The sequence below is a fragment of the Hypanus sabinus genome, chromosome 9 (assembly GCF_030144855.1).
Source record: "Hypanus sabinus isolate sHypSab1 chromosome 9, sHypSab1.hap1, whole genome shotgun sequence".
NCBI lineage: Eukaryota > Metazoa > Chordata > Chondrichthyes > Myliobatiformes > Dasyatidae > Hypanus > Hypanus sabinus.
Genome location: NC_082714.1, coordinates 42,465,672 through 42,484,137, shown reverse-complemented (window position 1 = coordinate 42,484,137; position 18,466 = coordinate 42,465,672). Strand labels below are relative to the sequence as shown.

The window sequence follows — 18,466 nt, the reverse complement described above, 5'->3', positions numbered from 1 at the left end:
ATCTAGTCCCAAACCGTTCATATGGCTTTGATCATCATTCTAACTATTTGCTTTTAAGAGCCAAATCTATCAAGTGAGTCTTGTATTGATTTATGTACCTTTTCATTGAACAGAGAACAATATAGCACAGCACAGGCCTTTTGGCCTACCACATTACAATGACCTTTTAACTTGCTTCTACCCTTCCCTCTTATATAGCCCTCATTGTTTCTTTCATCCATGTGCTTATCTAAGAGTCTATTAGTTGTCACTAATGTATCTACCTCTACACCACCCTGGCAGTGCCTTTCATGCATATGACCCCATGTTAAAAGACTACCTCAGAACTCCCCCTGTGCCTTCCTCCAATCACCTAAAGGTATGCCCTCTCATATTAGCCATTGCTGCCCTGGGAGAAAGGTGCTAGCTGGCTGCTCCATCTATGCATCTTATCATCTTGTTCATCTCTATCAAGTCACCTCTCACCCTCCTCCAGTCCGCCTTTCATCATAAGACATGCTCTCTGATCCAGCCAACACTTTGGTAAGTCTCTGCAGCCTTTCTAAAGCTTCCACATCCGACCTACAATGAGGTGACTGGAAATGTACACAATACTCCAAGTGTGGTCTAACCAGCTGCAACATTAACTCGTGGCTCTTGAACTCAATCTCCTAATTAAAGCCAAAGCACCCATATGCATTCTTAATCACACTAACAGTTTGCATGACAACTTTGAGGGATCTATGGACATTGGCCTCAAGATCCCTCTGTACCTCCACACTGCTAAAAGTACTGCCATTAGTTTGCCTCAAGTTCTACCTTCCAAAGTGAACCACTTCACACTTGTCCAGATTGAATTCCATCTGCCACTCTCAGCCCAGCTCTGCATCCTATCAATGTGCTCTTGTAACCTATGATAACTTATTACACTGTCCATGATACCACCAACCTTCATGTCATCTGCAAACCTACTAACCCACCCTTCCACTTCCTCATCTAAGTCATTTATAAAAATCACAGAGTAGGGATCCCAGAATAAAATACACTCCATCTATAACCACTCTCATCCTTCTATGGGCAAGCCAATTCTGAATCTGTGCAGCCATTTTGCCTTGGATCCCATGCCTCCTGACTTTCTGAACGAGCCCACCATCAGGAATCTTGTCAAGTGCTTTACAAAAATCCATATACATGGCATCCACTGCTCTAACCTTATCAATTTGTTTTGTCACTGCCTCGAAAAAGTCAAACGTGAGCATGAGGCATGACCTACCCCTCAGAAAGATATACTGACTATCCCTAATCAGACTATGCTACTTCAAGTAGTCATAAATCCTGTATCTAAGAAGCCACTCCAATGGTTTGCCCACCACTGATGCATGACTCACTGATGCCTAATTGCCAGGATTATCCCTATTATCTTTCATGAAAAAAAGAATAACATTTGCCTTCCTCCAATCTCTGGTACTACTCCGGTGGCCAGTAAAAACAGACAGATCATGAACTATGGCACAGCAAACTCTTCCCATTCCTGGGGACTTGTGTATTTCATATCCTCTTTCTTAACCTTGACATGTTCCAGCAGGTTAGCCTGTTCTACGCCGATCTCACATTCATTAAGGTCCCTCTTACCGGCGAACACTGAAGCCAAGTATTTATTAAGGACCTCTCCTTTCTCCTCCAACTCTAGGCACATGCTTCCTCTTTTATTGTTGATCAGTCGTATCCTGACTCTAGTCGTTCTCCTGTTGTTTATGCACATGTAGAATGCTTTGGGGTTTTCCTTAATCGTGCACACCAAAGCCTTCTCATGCCCCTTCTAACTGTACTAGCTCTTTCCTGCACTCCTCCCTGGCTACCTTATAACTCTCAAGAGCCCTGTCTGACCTTTGCTTCCTAAACCTGAAGTATACTTTCTTCTTCCTCTTGACTAAATGCTCCAGTTCTCTTGTCAACAATGATTCCTTTACCCTACCGTCCTTTCTCTGTCAGTGAACTGATCTATAGATACTTTCTCTGTCAGGGAACTGATCTATACAGAATTCCATGCATGTGCTCCCTAAACAACCAGCACATTTCTATTGTACATTTCCCTGAGAACATCTGTTCCCAATTTACGCTCCCAAGTTCCTGCCTAATTGAATCGTAATTAGCCCTTCCCCAATTAAGTACTTTCTCATACCGTCTGCTGTTCAAGGCTATGTTAGCAGTCAGGGAATTGTGGGTACTGTCTCTGAAATGCTCACCCACTGAGAAATATGTCATCTAACCAGGTTCAGTGCCTAATACAAGATCCAGTATGGCCTTTCCACATATTGTATCACAAATCCTTCCTGGACACATCTAATAAATTCTGCCTATTTAAACCTCTTGCATTAAGCAAGTGTCAATCAATATTAGGGAAGTTAGAATCACCCATGACAGCAACCTGTTATTTTTGCACCTTTCCAAAATCTGCCTCCTGTCTGCTCCTCGGTGTTTTTGTTGCTATTGGGAGGGGGGGGTACCTGGAATGGTCCCAGTAGAGAGATTGCTCCCTTTCTGTTTCTGACTTTCATCCACTCTGATTTAGTAGGTATCCCTCCGCATTGTCCTCCCTTTCTGCAGCTTAAACACTGTCCCTGACTTATAATACAACTGCCACCTTTTACCTGGCTTGCTGTCCCTTGCAAAACTTGTTTACCCTGGAAAATCCAGCAGTCCCAGTGACAGCTAATTCTCTGTAGTGACCAGAACACCATAGTTCCATGTATTGCTTCATGCTCTAATTTCATCATCCTTGTTCCTGATACTTCTCACTTTGAACAGATTTCAATCAATCCACATTTATACCCTCTCCACTGACTATTCTTCCTTACAGTCTCTCTTCACATTGAATCTACCTTTACACCAATTCTCCATCATCTGAGTTATCACTCTGGTGCTTCTACCCCTGCCAACCCAGTTTAAACCCTCCCAACAGCTCAAGCAAACCTGCCTGCAAGGTAGGTCATTGATCCCTCTGGAGTTCAGGTGTAACTTGTTGATTTTGTACAGGCCACACCTTCTCCAGAAGAGATCACAATGATCCACAAAGCTGAAATCCTGCCCCCTGCACCAAATCTTAAGCCAGATCTCCTATGTCAAATCTAGAGATTACTACCTTTAAGGTCCTGCTTTTTAGCTTCTGTCCTCGCTCCCTATATTTGTTCTTCAGGACCTCATCCATTTTCCTAGTTATGCTATTCTATCAATATATAATGAAATTAATCAAACTGTTTGAATCTCTAGCTGAAGACAAGTCTCAATCTTCCTCTATTTTAGCTAATATGAGTCCTAGAATATTACAATACAATTGGTCAACTGGGCTTGTCCGATTCTCCGTAAACCAGTCTTTTATCACTAGCCTTTGGAAAGTTATTTGGAACTCTCACTGCTGCTTTAGCTATGTAATGCAATACTCTGGTAACTCTGTCATTCCACGTGAAGCAGACATTTTCCTTTTATCCTGCAGAGAAACAAATAGAAGACTAGACTATTTGACCATATGAGTCTGTTCTAATATTTAGATAATTACAGCTGATCCTCCATTTCAGTGTTGTATTCCTGTTTCTGTTTTGCCATACTTTTTGAATGTCTTTTGTTTCTAGAGATGAATCTACTGCTTTCTTAAATATTTTCAGTAGCTTGGCTTCTATAACTTTCTGTGGTAGGGAAGTCATCCTCATCTCAGCTGTTAATATCTGTGTCCTGAGATAGTTACCCATTCTTGTGGGCATCCCACTTATGAGGTGAACATTCTCACTGTATCCAACTGATCATATTTTGTGCATTTAAATGAGATTTCCACTCATTCTTCTAAACTTTAATGAATATAGGGCTTGTCTGTCACATATCTTCTCATATGAATACTTGCCCCTCAAAGGAATCAGCTTGGTGAACATTCGGTGATAGTTAGCATCTCTATTACATTAGCTATTAAGCTTTGTTCCAACAAGAAGGTTGCCTTTGTGACCATGTACTTACAGTCCTCCTAATCTTCTTACCATATTGCCATTTACCAAGATCTATTGGCTCTAATGTTGATTCCTATGTAATACCCTGGGTAGGTGGAGCTCGTCAGCCTGGGAAGGCAGTCCATCTAAGAGAGGGAAAACTCTGACTTCAAACCTCCGCTGCCTTGCGGCCATACCCACTCATGGGAAAGGCTTCGGGAGTAAACCCTGAGGACAAATACGGAGCTGGAGTCCCTAAGGCAGTCCAACGTTGCCCTCAACCTTGTTCTGGCAACTCCTGTGGCGTCACTGGAGCCAAGCTGTATCGGCCCTGGCCCTTCCCTTGGACAACATCGGTGGCATGGAGAGGGGAGTCTTGCAGCATGGGCAACTGCCGGTCTCCCATACAACCTTGCCTAGGTCTGTGCCCTGGAGAGGACACTCCAGTAGACATTCCAGGTGCAGATCCATGGTCTTGCAAGACTTAACGGATGCCACCCTGGTTAGGAACCTGTTACTACAGTTATGCTGTTGGGTATTTCATTCTCTGCAGAGTTTTTATAAAATGCAGTGGGCTGTTAATCAAATTTTATTGTCCAGTATTTTGTATTCTGTTTAGGTAATGAATCTTTTGATTGGATTAGGAATGTTGTATCAGCCAGTCGGGTTTGCCTTGATAACGTTCTGTCCATTGGGGTGCCGTAGAACATTTGTGAGAGATTGCAGCATCCGATTTCTAGGAGAAGGTGGGTTTTGCCAGAGTTGGGAGAGAAGTGAGCTGCAGAGAGGAGCACAATGGAAGATGCTCGCGGAATCCCGCCTGAAGGACAGACACCGCTGTAAGAAATTCCTTGTGCTGACATATGGTTTTGTGGAGGAAGTGTCCATACTTCTGAGTTAGCCAGTTAGTTTGTAACAGACTTCGAGGAAAGCTTGTATCATGGTTGATGCCTTTCATGCAGAATATGGGTTCAGCACCTTGAGTAATTAAAGCAAAGTGCATGACTACGCAGCAATGAGCTCCACTGTTGATGTGCACATTATAGACTGGCTTAACCGTAATGGGCCCCTTTTTTGTGAACTATTTGTTAAAGTTGAAACATCTGTAAATATACTTCCACATTAAATTCCATGGAGGAATTTAAGGTGAGGGGTTATATGGGAGGCAGGGTTTAAGGGTCGGCACAACATTGTGGGCTGAAGGGCCTGTACTGTGCCGTATTGTTCTATGTTTAAGTGTATTTGTAAATAGACTTCCATGGTGTGAGTTTCATTATTTCCTGGCAAACAATAAACTTTACAGCATTCACCATGATTTTTGTTCCCTTAACAGAATGTTCCAACTTTCCTGTTTGTATTGAATCTGAATCATACCCACCCCAGATGTGTATTGTTTATTGGAAGTGTCTGTCTCACCATTACCCATGAATCGTTGAGTCACGTGGCTGTTTGCCAGCGATAGCTAACAAGCCTAATTTATTACGAGCCACCGTGAGTGAGTTACACCTAAAACCATGCAAATGCTCTAGATGCTTGTTACTTTGTACAACTTCCAAAGATTCTAACTCCATAACCACCATTTGGTTAAAGGCAATTCTTAGTATTTTGCCTGATGGTCACTGACGTCATTAAATGTTTATTTCAATAAGAAAATACACTGACTGCAGCTGTGGGTAATGTCTGGATCCCCTCTTCCCTGTTTAGCTCCTTCAGAGCCTTTGGATCTTACTTGATAGAATATAGTGCTGACTTCGACTGGTGAGGCAAAAAGACTGCAGTAAGGCTAGATAATATCCAACAGGTGCTTCAAATGCCAGGCTGTGGAATGCTTCCCTGGACAGGTGGTTTTGCGAATCCAGCACTGGGAATACCAAACACCTACTTTGACCATAAAAACTATCTTGAAGGACTAACATAGATTAAAAGTCTCATTTCTCAATGGTTTATTTGTTCCCTTCCTCCATCCCCTTACCCAACTTCCAGCTGTCTGCGTGGTAGTGACATAATTGTTATACAGCTGCCCTTGTAAACAATGAAATCTCCCATGATTTTATTATTAGGTTTACTAATTCACATAGTGAAATTTCACACATTTCTTTTACCAAATCTGGATCTGTTTCATATCTTCACAGTGCGACTGTGGGAAAGACTATTTTACAGAGACTAGTCTGGTCTATGTAAGGCAATGTGCAGTTGTACCACTGTTGGGTTTCTGGAGGACTGTTTTGTATTTTAGTCTTTTCCTGTACCTGAGTACTCAGTGCCATGCTGCCTATGCTAATGGAAAGATAATGATCTGTCACGGTTGTTCTAATTCTGGGCAGTAACCTGTTATAAGGAAACATGGAGGAGCATTCAGACTTCCTCCCACTACCCATAGATGAGATCTGGCTGTGCTTGATTAATTCTGACAATTTTATGGGCAAGATTTGGGGGCTCCCGGGTAGTAACTTAACGAGACTATCGCATGACCATTACATTTTCTTGCTCATGGTTTTAATTTTTCCTGACTACTCGTAATTACTTTTGACAACATCACCTCTGGGAGCCAACTAAGCACACTGTGTCCCCGCAAGTGCAACATATAGATTAATGATTCATGTAATCATGAAATATCCACAAAAATGTATATGATAGCAGAAGTCATATATGTCACAATGTATTAACTGCTTTTGGACACTTATTTAGGGTTGGTATTCCTTTCGGGAACTGTGTAACATATGTTCTACTGAGCTGCCAAATGGTTTAATTTTACTTTAATATCATTAAAGAATTAAAGGTATACTTGTTGATGTTATATTATTGAGGGATGGTAGCCAGTGGCGACCCTTTCATTGTTCATTGTTTCCCATAAAATTAGTGATCAATATTCCTACAGAATAGATTGAAGACAACACCAATGCCTTCTACTGGGATTGTTGGTTGTCTCAGCTCAGCTAGAGAAAATATCTCCATTTCCTCAACAAACTGGATTCCTGTCTGCTGACTTTCAAACATTCCTTTGCCTGGAACAGCTTTCTAAATATTGATGTACTGGAAATATTAAAATATTCCTGAGGAATAAACTTCAACCTGTGTTTTCGAGATCACAAAGACAAAACTATGTTCAGTTTGGCTTGAGTTCGAGTTTCATTTTATATGAGGTTCAAATTTAGAGGATGGATCTACAATATTCTCTCAATCAATTATGCATTTATCTTGTATTCTAATCTGAATAATTAGTAACCCATTGTTTGAAACCATGAAGCTATGGCAAGAGCTTTTTGTCTAAAGTGGTCTGGTGAGTGGGAAGAGGGATGATACTTGAATATTTCATTAGTGATTCTGTTGGAGTTGAAGTTAACTTCCTTCCGTATCTGTTCTATGGGTTCCGAAATGGGTATTGTGGCCAAAATAGGAGATTTGGCCGTAAGTGGTCCAAGTGGTCCTTTGCAGATGGATAGTTCAGGAGGTGATGCACAACTTCTGCTGTTTTCTCTTTGCACAATACTGCTCCTAGCAATCAGAGTCAAATAGCTCTGCGCCTTTCTGGACTCTCCCCTTCGATATTTTGAGTTATCATGTGGCAGTCGTTCCCAGGAGTTAATGAGAATGTGACATTGTTTGCAAGAGCAGCCTTGTCATCGTCTCTGTCTCTGCCATTACTGGAGTAGACTGCTTGCTTTGGGTGCCTCATCTACATGGCATGCAAGTGATATAGCCTGCCCATTGAAGCTAGTTGAGTTTAATTAAACATACTTGTTAGGGATATTTATCTAACAGAGGATGTTGACGTTAGTCTGCCAATGGTATTGGGGGATTCTGCAGAGAGGGTATATTAATAGTATTTATCTGGAGCTCGGAGGTGTCTGCTGTGGGTGCAGTCTAGGTACGTTTTGAATATTAAGTGATCTTCAGGAAGGGGAAGTCGGAGAACGCACAGCAATCCTCAGTGAAGAATCAGCAGTGAAAAGGACAAGCTGTTTCAAACTCCTGGTTGTCAGCATTCCAGAGAATCTAAACAGGGACCAGCATATTGTTGCAACCGCAAAGAAGGCATGATGGCAGCTGTACTTCATCATGAGTTTGAGGAGATTTCGTATGTCCCCAAAGGCTCTCGCAAGTCTCTACAGATGTACCGTGGTTGCATCACTGCCTGGTATGGAGGCTCTGATGCACAGGATTGACGCATAGCTTCAGTGGGTTGTAGACTTAGCCAGCTTCATCATGGGTGCTACAGCGTCCCCACCATCGAGGTCATCTTCAAAAGGTAGCTCCCATCATTAAGTACACTGACCATCCACCACCCACTTCTCATTAATACCAGCGGTACAGGAGCCTGAAACACACACTCAGTGTTCTAGATTTCTGAGCGGTCTGTGAACCCAGCTACACTACCTCACTATTTCACTCTCTTTTTGTTATTATTTATTTATTATTGACACATTGTCTTTTTTTAATGTATTGCACCGTACTGCTGCCACAGCACAACAAATTTTATGACACATGTCATTGAGAATAAGCCTGATTTTGATTCTGAGTCTTTGACACATCTGGACAGTACAAAGGGTTTTGCAATATATTTGAAGCATTCCTTCCTCAGTCTTTGAAGATATATTGTGTCCTGCTTATCCTTGTATGGTAGTACATGAAAATGGCAGTATTATTACTGCTGAAATAAGTGCCCCCGAACTTTTTAAGCTTATCAATGTCCCAAAGACTTCCACTCTCATATTCTTGGAAAAATCTGCATCAAATGACCACCTGTAGCTGACTAGGCACCAACAATTGCAAGGGTAAAAAAAGGGTTTTGCAATTATTTAAAATTAGAGCAGACATAACTGAAGGAGGCCGTAGAACTCCTAAAGCTTGTTCCAACAAGCAGGAAACTATGACTTTGTAAGTTGACTTTGCTGTCCTAACCTCATATCCCTTAATACATAATTCTGCCTCTAATCTAGTTTAGAATTACTTCTGTATGTAATAAAAATCTTCAACTGAATACCTTTCAGATAAGCAATAAATTATATACGTTTTTGAAGCTTGAGGGCATTCTTAGGATGTAACATTGTGCCACTTCCATTTCTACTATTTCTTCTGAAAAAAGGCACCGTCTGATGGTCATCATTTCACAGATAGTACATCGACTGTAGTGATTTATTTGCAGCAATAGTTTCGGGTGACTTAAAATTTTGGATGCCAGAGGTGAAAAATTATAGTTTAACCAAGTGTGGTGTCCAATAGCATTGTGTTCAGGAACTAAGTATAAAATAATGCTTTGTATTATAGTGTATTACAATAATTATGCATTGACTTTAGCAAAGCCAAACTGTGAATATTACTAAATTTAGGGAATTAGGTTAACTGGAGTTAGAAAGCCAGATATTGCCCCCATTTTAAATAAGCTCCAGTTAGTCATTTATCAAGATACTTAAGCAATTGCAGCATTTTAACAACTTATGTTAACTTTACTCTTAGTATCAACCTCAATAAATTTCCAGACCCTCGCTGTTTAAAATCAAAATATTTTTCCTATATTAAAATGTGCTTTTCAAAAGAAAACATGGTTTGATTAATTGTAATTAATTTCAAAGATTTAATATTTTAAGGTGTCGGTTATTTTTTATTTTTATATAAGGAATTCTGGTAGTTAACACAGTTCATTGAATGTAATGTTTGGATTCAGTTTGGTAATAACAGCAATACAGTGCTTCTATTATTTAAAACTGTATGTTCCTAATATCTAAAGGCAATGAGAGAAGAAAGGGCCCTTTAACAACACAACTCAAATCCCAATTGTTTGTTTCTCCTTGGAATACTTAAAACCAAGATAATGACAGTTAATATCAAGCACTCACCAGCAGTCTTTCTAACAGGAAGCTGTAGGGTCCTGCACAAGAGTTAAATGCTGGATAAAGAAAAGAAAATCTCCATAATTCCTCTCATGGGGTTTGAGATTAAGAGAGCGTGTACTGTTAGTCTTTAGAGGCAGTTAATGGTATAAAAAAGCCTCAGAGAAATGTATAGAGACAGACTGTGTTTTGCTGTTCATTAGGGACTCTTTCTCCTTGTTTGCACAAGTGAGATTCAAAGTGGAAGCAGATACAAATGAAGTCTTCGTGTAAACGTTCTCAGCATTAAGCAGTGGCCTCCAGTCTTTATGCCTGGGAATTGTATCATAGCACATCTAACACTTAACCCTAGCTGCAGTGAGTTGTGAGGCAGGGATCAAGTTCAGACTCAAGAATGAAGAGTCAAAGAGTCATACAATTATGGCATGAGAACTGATTGTACATTCACGTGAGGTTCCAGGATATATTGATCATTTTATGTGAGATCTGCTTTTATGTAACGCAAACACATTGCATGCTTGTGGAAGAATTTTATATATAAAAAGAAGAGAAATTGTTGGAAATACTCAGGCTGAATCTGTGCAAAGAAGAACAGAGGTTCTTCCAGGTTGGAGACCTTGCTCAGAACTGAGAAGGAAACAGAAGAATCTTATTAAGATCCTCTTCAGCACACCTTTTTTTGGACTTTTGGGGCGTTTGCTTCTGCTGCTATTGTTTGTCAGTGGGAGCTAGTGCAGGAGCATGTCTTCTGGACAACTCTTCAGCTCAGTATTCAAATCAAAATGGTAGTGCAGCTTGGGTCATAGAGATGAAATTCAAATTTATTTCAGATTTGGCACTCAGAGTGAATGGAGCTTGCTGTCTGCACCTAGTTCTTGTTCAGTGGAGGTGCTGAGGATTTGAAAGACCTAACTTCTAACTTAGTCTCCCTCTTTCATCTGTAGGGACTGCCTAACAACCAAGTATCACTGTGCAGAGACCCATATGAAGACTGTGACTTTGTATCAGAGGGTTATAAAATTCCTGGCAAGCTCACTGAAAGCCCCATGTTTACATTGTTTGTTTAATTCCCATGTTTCTGTGTAAACACACTGGCTGGAACTCACAAGCTGCTGCTCGAAAGAAATGTAAATTCAATTTATTATCTTTTTAGTCACAATCGTTCAGGACTGAATCAAACTCTTATGGTAATGGGTGAAAAAGCATGCGTGCAGAGGGTTTTCCTCATTGTATTGGTACGAGTCACAGGGTTTCATGCTCTGCTTTGGTGTGGTCTTTGGAACCTAAAGATCTCTGTAATCTTTGTAATTAATAAGAAACAACCACAAGTCATGGAATCGTAGAGTCACGGCCCACTGGTTCTACACTGACCATCAAGCACCCAATTTACATTAATCACAATTTAACCACCCCACGATTCCATCAATTCCCCTAGATTCTACCACTTACTTACATGATAGGGGAGATTTACAGTGGCCAGTTAGCCTTTCACTCTGTATTTGGGAATGTGAAAGGAAACCCATTCAGTCAAAGGAAGAACATGCAAGCTCCACACAGCTGACATCTTGTTGAAACTGAATAGGCTACCGTTAGCATTCCACTCCGAATAAAATAGGAGAAATCTAATAGGAAGGGTTTTGTTGAGTGCAGGTGGCTTCTTTGTAAACCGCTTGGGTTTGTTGGAGCAGCAGTTGTCACGTTTTCTGGAGTTTTCTCTTATTAATCCTTCTCTTGCTCCCTTTGCAATCTGATCTCTCCCCATGGTTTCCTCATCCACAACATCTGATGAATCTGCTGTTTTTGTATTTCTATTGACTCCTGTCTTTCTGGCCATCCATCATCCAGCTAGGCTTTGGTCTTTGCAACTACTTTTACGAACAGTATTTTGTCTTGAAGTTCATGCAATAACTGTAAGGCTTGTGGAGTTGGTTTTGGTTCTTTGTACAAGTCAAGTCACTTTTTATTGTCATTTTGACCATAACTGCTGGTACAGTACAGTAAAAATGAGACAATGTTTTTCAGGACCATGGTGCTACATGAAACAATACAAAAACTACACTGAACTATGTAAAAACAACACAGAAAAAAAACTACACTAGACTACAGACCCACCCAGGACTGCATTAAGTGCACAAAACAGTGCAGGCATTACCATAAATAATAAACAACAAACAATAAACAAATAATAAACAAAAGCTGAATGCTTGCAACTTTCCTGAAGCTCCTTGAACTTTATTCCTTCTTAAAACCAAACCACATTTCACAAGTAACTGCGTATCAGAAGCTTTCACAAGTATTTTGCTTGAAAAAACTGTTGTAGTCAACTACTTCTTTTGTCACTTTCATAATTCCTCTAAGTAGTATGTTCCTTCCTTGATATAAAGTGCTTTCCAACCAGAGGCACAGATGTTGGCACCAATGCTAGTTTGCCCTCTGTTGGGCAATGGTTCATGGTGTACAGCATGGAGTCAGATGCAGTATCATCCCGTACCTTTCCTAATTTGCTTTCAGTTGACTCTATTAGAGGGGGTGAGTTATGCAAATAAATCTCCAGTCAGGTTGCATTTGTCTCAGCCAGTCATATCCACACAATGCTGGCCCTCCTGTTTTTACCACATATAATCCCAATGTAGCTTGTTGGTTGTTTCACTGTAACTAATGTCATTCTCACATGTTATCTTTTTTCCAGTATTTGTTTTGGAAAGTCTAAAACAGCTGAGCCATTATTCAGTTCCATTTTAGTTAATTTGCCATTCACTTATGGGGTAAGCTATATTGCTTGTCTATTGTTAGTTTCCACATTGTAAATCTCAAGGCTACCCAGTTTCATCATTAACAGATCTTTCATCAACAGCATGTAGAACAGTGCTCTTTTTAAAATTGCAACTTGATTTTTTATCCTTTTCTGTTCACTGTGATGTCCACTTATTTTTGCCTGGCTAAAATACTCTTTGTATGTGTCCTACGTTTTTACATTTTCTGCAAGCTTTACCTCGAAGCTTGCATTGGTATTGTGTATGTGAGCACCTGCCACAATGGTAACACAATTTGTACAGCCAGGTGGGTTTCTGTTTAGAAGTTGAAATTTTGTTCACTCTCACTTCCATTCCTGACTACAACTCAGTTGCATCTCTGTCTGCTGTTTCCATTGATACAGCTATTTGAACTTCTCTTTTAAATATAAATTGTGGTTCAGCGAGAAGCCATTTTTGAATGCTTTCTTGTGAGATTCTATAAACTAAGCAATCGTTTAGTGTATCATTAAGTCTATCATTGAACGGACAATGTTTGGACAATCTCTTTAATTCAGCCACTTATGCTGAAGAGGACTTCTCCTCTGTTTGCTTCTGCTTATGAAACCTAAAGTATTCTGCAATCAACAAAGTTTTCAGTTCTAAATGTACTTGCATTGCTTTCACAATATCAGCAAACCCCCATATTGACTGGTTTGGTTGGAGCAGCCAAATTTATAAGCAAGCTGTGCTTTTCCACCCAATCCACTCAGCAAACTTGGTACTTGTTTGTCATTGACTATTCCATCTACTCAATTTTCTCAGTATGCATATTCCAGTTATCTGCTGTGCAATTGAACGTGTTTATCTTTCTGTTGTAGTCAGTCATTTCTGCTCTTTTGAAATTTATGATTATTACCACTGTTTATGAATCACAAATTTGTCCATTTTCTACCTACTTTTAAACTTGACTGTGTCTCTCTACGTTTCCAAAGAAGCATGTGCATCTATTTTTTACTTGACCATTTCTCACTCTGCTTTTTTAAAACTCGAACGTCTCGCTGTTCTTTAACAGGTAGACTGTTGTCTCAGGTTTGTTTGTGAAACTTACTCACCACCACTCCTATGTTTTGTAACTTCAAATCATAAAACTACTTGAAATAAAAACTTGGGAGAGCCGGGGATACCTTGTGAACTTAGTTTTAAAGTTTAAGCGAGGCACACACATATGATGTGGTACCGTTGTGACATATGCAATTCAGGTATTTTTACATGTAACCTGTAATGCATTATTTAAACAGACAAGAATAGTTAAACAATATGTGTACAATATTACTTGCATACTACTGAGTTATTACATACACAATGGCAGTGTTGGGATTGTACCCATGTCACTGGAGCTGTCAGGAAATAACGACGTGAGCTGAATCATACTGCACCACCCCATCTCATCTTTGCTCTTATTTTTTTCCCTTGCTTCTTAATGTGAACAACAGCAGCCTCTCAGTACCTTAATCATTAAGTACTTTTATACCTGGACTAATATAACACCTGTACACATATAATTCCGTCCAGGTAAAACATTAAGTGTAGATCCCAGTTGAGTCTTACTCTTTCCTCATTTATCCTAATCCAGAGAAACTGAAGAGAAGTGCCATTTTGCCACTCTTTCAAAAGCTGTCACTGATATGAAATCGAATATCTTGGGTATCTGTAATTTAACCTGATGTTATGTTGTGCAGTGCTTTTCCTACAGAGATCAGAGATTTCACACAGCCAAAAAGGGGAAAATAAACTGTGTGACAACAAGATGAAGAAGTTGGCTGCTTGTTGGGCTGCACTAGTGACTGGAGCCAGGGCTCTTTCACTGTACGCAGAGGAAGTTTGGCATCAAGCCATAGGTTTTCCAGTTGTGTCGATCATGATCACTTTTCTAGAATGAGTAGTTTGCCAGTAGGATTCCAACTTGAAAGGTTAAGCCAAAATCTTCATTCTTTTGTGAAATCAACCAGTAGTTTAACTGCAGGGCTTCAAGAGATGAATGAGAGGTGCCGTGTTTTATCTAGTTGATTCCTTTTAAAAAACCACTTGGGTTTGTGGGATCATTTAGTGAATTATACAATCTCTTTAAATTAATATATTTTTCCTAATATTGAATTTGAGCCGAGTTTCTTCTGTTTGATTTACTAGCAAATTCTTCCAATTCATCATGATTTACATTTTTTGCTGTCGTGACCATGGGATAGTAAGAGAAACTAACCATAAAATCATGACGGTCACATCTAGACATAAACAAAAATAATGACCATCCCTTAGGATCCAATTACGAGTGGATTTAATTATGCTGAGAAATGTTAATGGATTGCCAACTTTGAAAGGAAAAGGTCAAATAGTAATAAGGGAATCATTTTTATCAAGTTGCAGTTAGAAAATGCTTTTATGGCCTAAATGAAGACATCAACAGAGATAATATATGCCAAAATTACAAGTTATTTAAGTAAATTTAAAAAATTTTAAAGATTTTAGTATTCTCTCCATTTCTACACCTCTCTGTCTTAAGTGATCGGTTGAGCATATATCCAAAGTTCTGTTTTTGTTCTTTACATGGCATCAGTTTTGGTTGGATATTTTGGGACTTTATGTACTTTAAGTATGTTTTTTCTATGTTAGATATTATTGTTGATTTACTTTATCCCCTCTTCCTTCAGTCATGTTGGCTCTAGACTTCAGAAAAGACCTTGCCATATCTAAGAAGCAAACGTTGACCCTTCACAAGAATAATCCAATAAATGAAAGGCTTGAGTAATATTATGAGTCAATCTTCAGCAATTGAACTATGAATGCTCCATGCATGGTACAAAGAAGACTCTGGCAGCAAAGGATTTTGGGAAATATTGAACTAGAACCATTTTATCTTCCTACGATAGCTACATTTACATTACCTCACACCTCAACTTACTTGTCCCCTGTATTCTAAAATACTGTATTGTGAGAATGGTTTTTCTAACTTCTTAGAAGGCTGCCATTAGTGTTTTACAAATACATTTTAATGAAGTTTATTTTTATTAATTATGTTCTCTTAAAGGTTTGCAATGCAGCCCATAAAGAATTATGTAGATGCGTTAAGATGGTTACAGTTTAATCAGGCTTTATTTTTGCTTGGAGCCAGGGCCACTGTACCCAGAGCAGCCTGGTAACATAGTGGTTAATGTAACAGCTTTACAGCATTAGCTGTAAGGTTGGGGTTTGATTTCCCCTTGCTGTCTGTAAGGAGTTTGTACATTCTCCCCATGACTGTGCAGGTTACGTCTGAGTACTGGTTTCCTCCCACATTCTAAAGTTTGGTTTGGGTTAGAGAGTTGCGGGCATAGTATGCTGGTGCTGGACACACGCGGGCTGCCCCCCAGCATGATCTGCACTGGTTTGATTTGATAAAACAACTCATTTCACTGTATGTTTCAATGCACACATGTCAAATAAAGCTAATCAAATCTTTAGTCATTACTTGTGAAGCATCTTTACTAGCAGATTAAAAGGAATTGAGAAATTCTCTTTTTCTTATCCTTTATTCCAGTGACACTCATTTTCCTATTTGTCCTTGTCTCAGGAATGGTCAAGGCCAGTACTGGATGTCCAGTCCTGATGAAGGGTCTCAGCCCAAAACATCGACTGTTTTCTCTTTTCCATAGGTGCTGCCTGGTCTGCTGAGTTCCTCCAGCATCTTGAGTGTGTTGCTTTGGGTTTCCAGCTTCTGCGGATTTTTTTGTGCACTGCATGTACAGAAGTTTCTCAGATACTGGTGAGAGCTTGAATCTGCCTTCAGGTTCTCCACCGTAGTCCTTTCTCAATTACTGTGCAGTAATTGAATTATAATTGGGCCCAATTTCCCTTATTAAGGGAAACTGTGCAAACCCTTTGTTGAATACTGTAAATGTGTGGCATTGCTGCTGGATGCCAAAAAGCAGATTCAAGCTGCATCAGTCATTAGTGGGTTCAGATCATTTGATACAACCATTTCCCTTCTTTTCCCCGAAGAATCTTTTTAAATTGCATTTTATATTGTTGGATTTGATGCTGATTCACATTTTGGCACATAGATATTGAAAGAAATACCGTAAATTCCGGACTATAAGCCGCTACTTTTTTCCCACGCTTTGAACACTGCGGCAACACTGCGGCCTATACTACGGTGCGGCTAATGCATGTTTTTTTTCATGCCGCCAAAAACATTTTGCCTCGTAACAGTAGACCAATAAAATTGATGAGTAGTTCACAGAGGTCCAATGAAATTGTACGATAAATCAAGCGCACTTTCACAATTAAATTATTGTAAATCAGTCATTTGTACTCACCCTCATCAACATGGAAAACACTCGAAGAAAAGCATATGATGCAGCTTTTAAGTTAAAGGCGATCAATCTGGCGGTTGAAGAAGGAAATTGAGCTGCTGCACATAATCTTGGCATAAATGAATCGATGTTGAGACGGTGGAGACGTCAGCATGAAGAACTGAGTCAATGCAAAAAGACGACAAAAGCTTTCAGAGGTAATCATAGCAGATGGCCCGAACTTGAAAACTTTCTTGAAGACTGGGTTAACACACAGAGAGCAGGCGGCCACGCTGTTTCCACCATGCAGATCAGACTGAAGGCTAAAGCAATCGCCACCAAAATGAAAATCGAAGATTTTAGAGGTGGGCCGTCATGGTGTTTTAGATTTATGAGACGAAAAGGCCTGTCCGTCAGGGTACGCATGACTCTGTGTCAGCAGCTCCCTCCCGACCACGAGGAAAAGCTTGCTAACTTCCGCACATTCACTCAAACAAAGATGGCGGAGAATTCCATCGGGCCAGATGATATCATAAATATGGATGAAGTACCTTTGACGTTTGACCTGCCTCTCACTCGGACTGTTAATAAAAAAGGTGACTCGTCCATCACACTGAAAACAAGTGGCCATGAGAGAACGCATTTTACTTGTGTTCTGAGCTGCACAGCATCCGGACTAAAGCTTCCACCGATGGTGATTTTTTAAGCGGCTGACAATGAAAGTTCAGTGAAAGCTGCCATCAAGAGTACAAACTCAATTCCAGCTGTGATTCTTGGGGGCACCATGAAGTATTTGCAGCCACTGGACATCAGCATGAACCGGGCATTTAAAGTGGTGCTGCGCATTGAGTGGGAGGCTTGGATGACGAGCGGCGAGAAATCCTTTACCAAAACAGGACGCATGCGAAGAGCATCTTTAACTCTTTCTAAATCTTTTTATTAATATTAGTAATATGGACAGAATACAGATGATATATTGATAAAGAAATTACCAACATACACATTCCATTACATATGAAAAAAAAGCATACATAATAGTTACAATATAAATGAGTTTACCAAGACATAAGCCATAAGATATATGTATGGACATAGTAAATCTAAATATTTCATAATGTATAATATAAAAAAAACAGAAAAAAGAAAGAAAAAAAACAAAAAAAAATTTATATAATGCAAAACTAACTAATCTAATCTAATAACTATAACTAATAAGTAATATAAAAGAAAGAAAAAAAAAGTGGGCTGTTTATAATATCTCACAAAAATAAGTATTCATCAATGCCGTCACTTCCGGTCCTCTCAAAATACATAAGCTAAAAGCTAGGAAATCAAATGTACTTGGCACAGGGTCATATTACATCATATGAAAATGTTGAATAAATGGTCTCCATAACTCTCATTTTTACTCTCATATAAGTCCTATTTGTGATAGATGTCATTCTGAAATTGCATCTTTAACTCACATGTTTTGGTCGTGTTCATTTTTGGAGAAATATTGGAAAGATATTTTTGATATTATTTCTGCGGTTTTGAATATTGATTTACAACCTCATCCTATTACCGCAATTTTTGGTTTACCAATGTTAGATTCACAGCATTTATCTTCTTCAGCCCGTCGA

At 39.5% G+C, this 18,466-nt stretch overlaps 1 protein-coding gene across 1 annotated transcript in view; it reads left to right on the top strand.

The window, feature by feature from the left end:
* The window catches only part of LOC132399308 (heparan sulfate glucosamine 3-O-sulfotransferase 3B1-like), a 211,227-nt gene that overhangs the window by 52,292 nt on the left and 140,469 nt on the right, over positions 1 to 18,466 (top strand). The gene's annotated exons all lie outside the window — the stretch shown is intronic.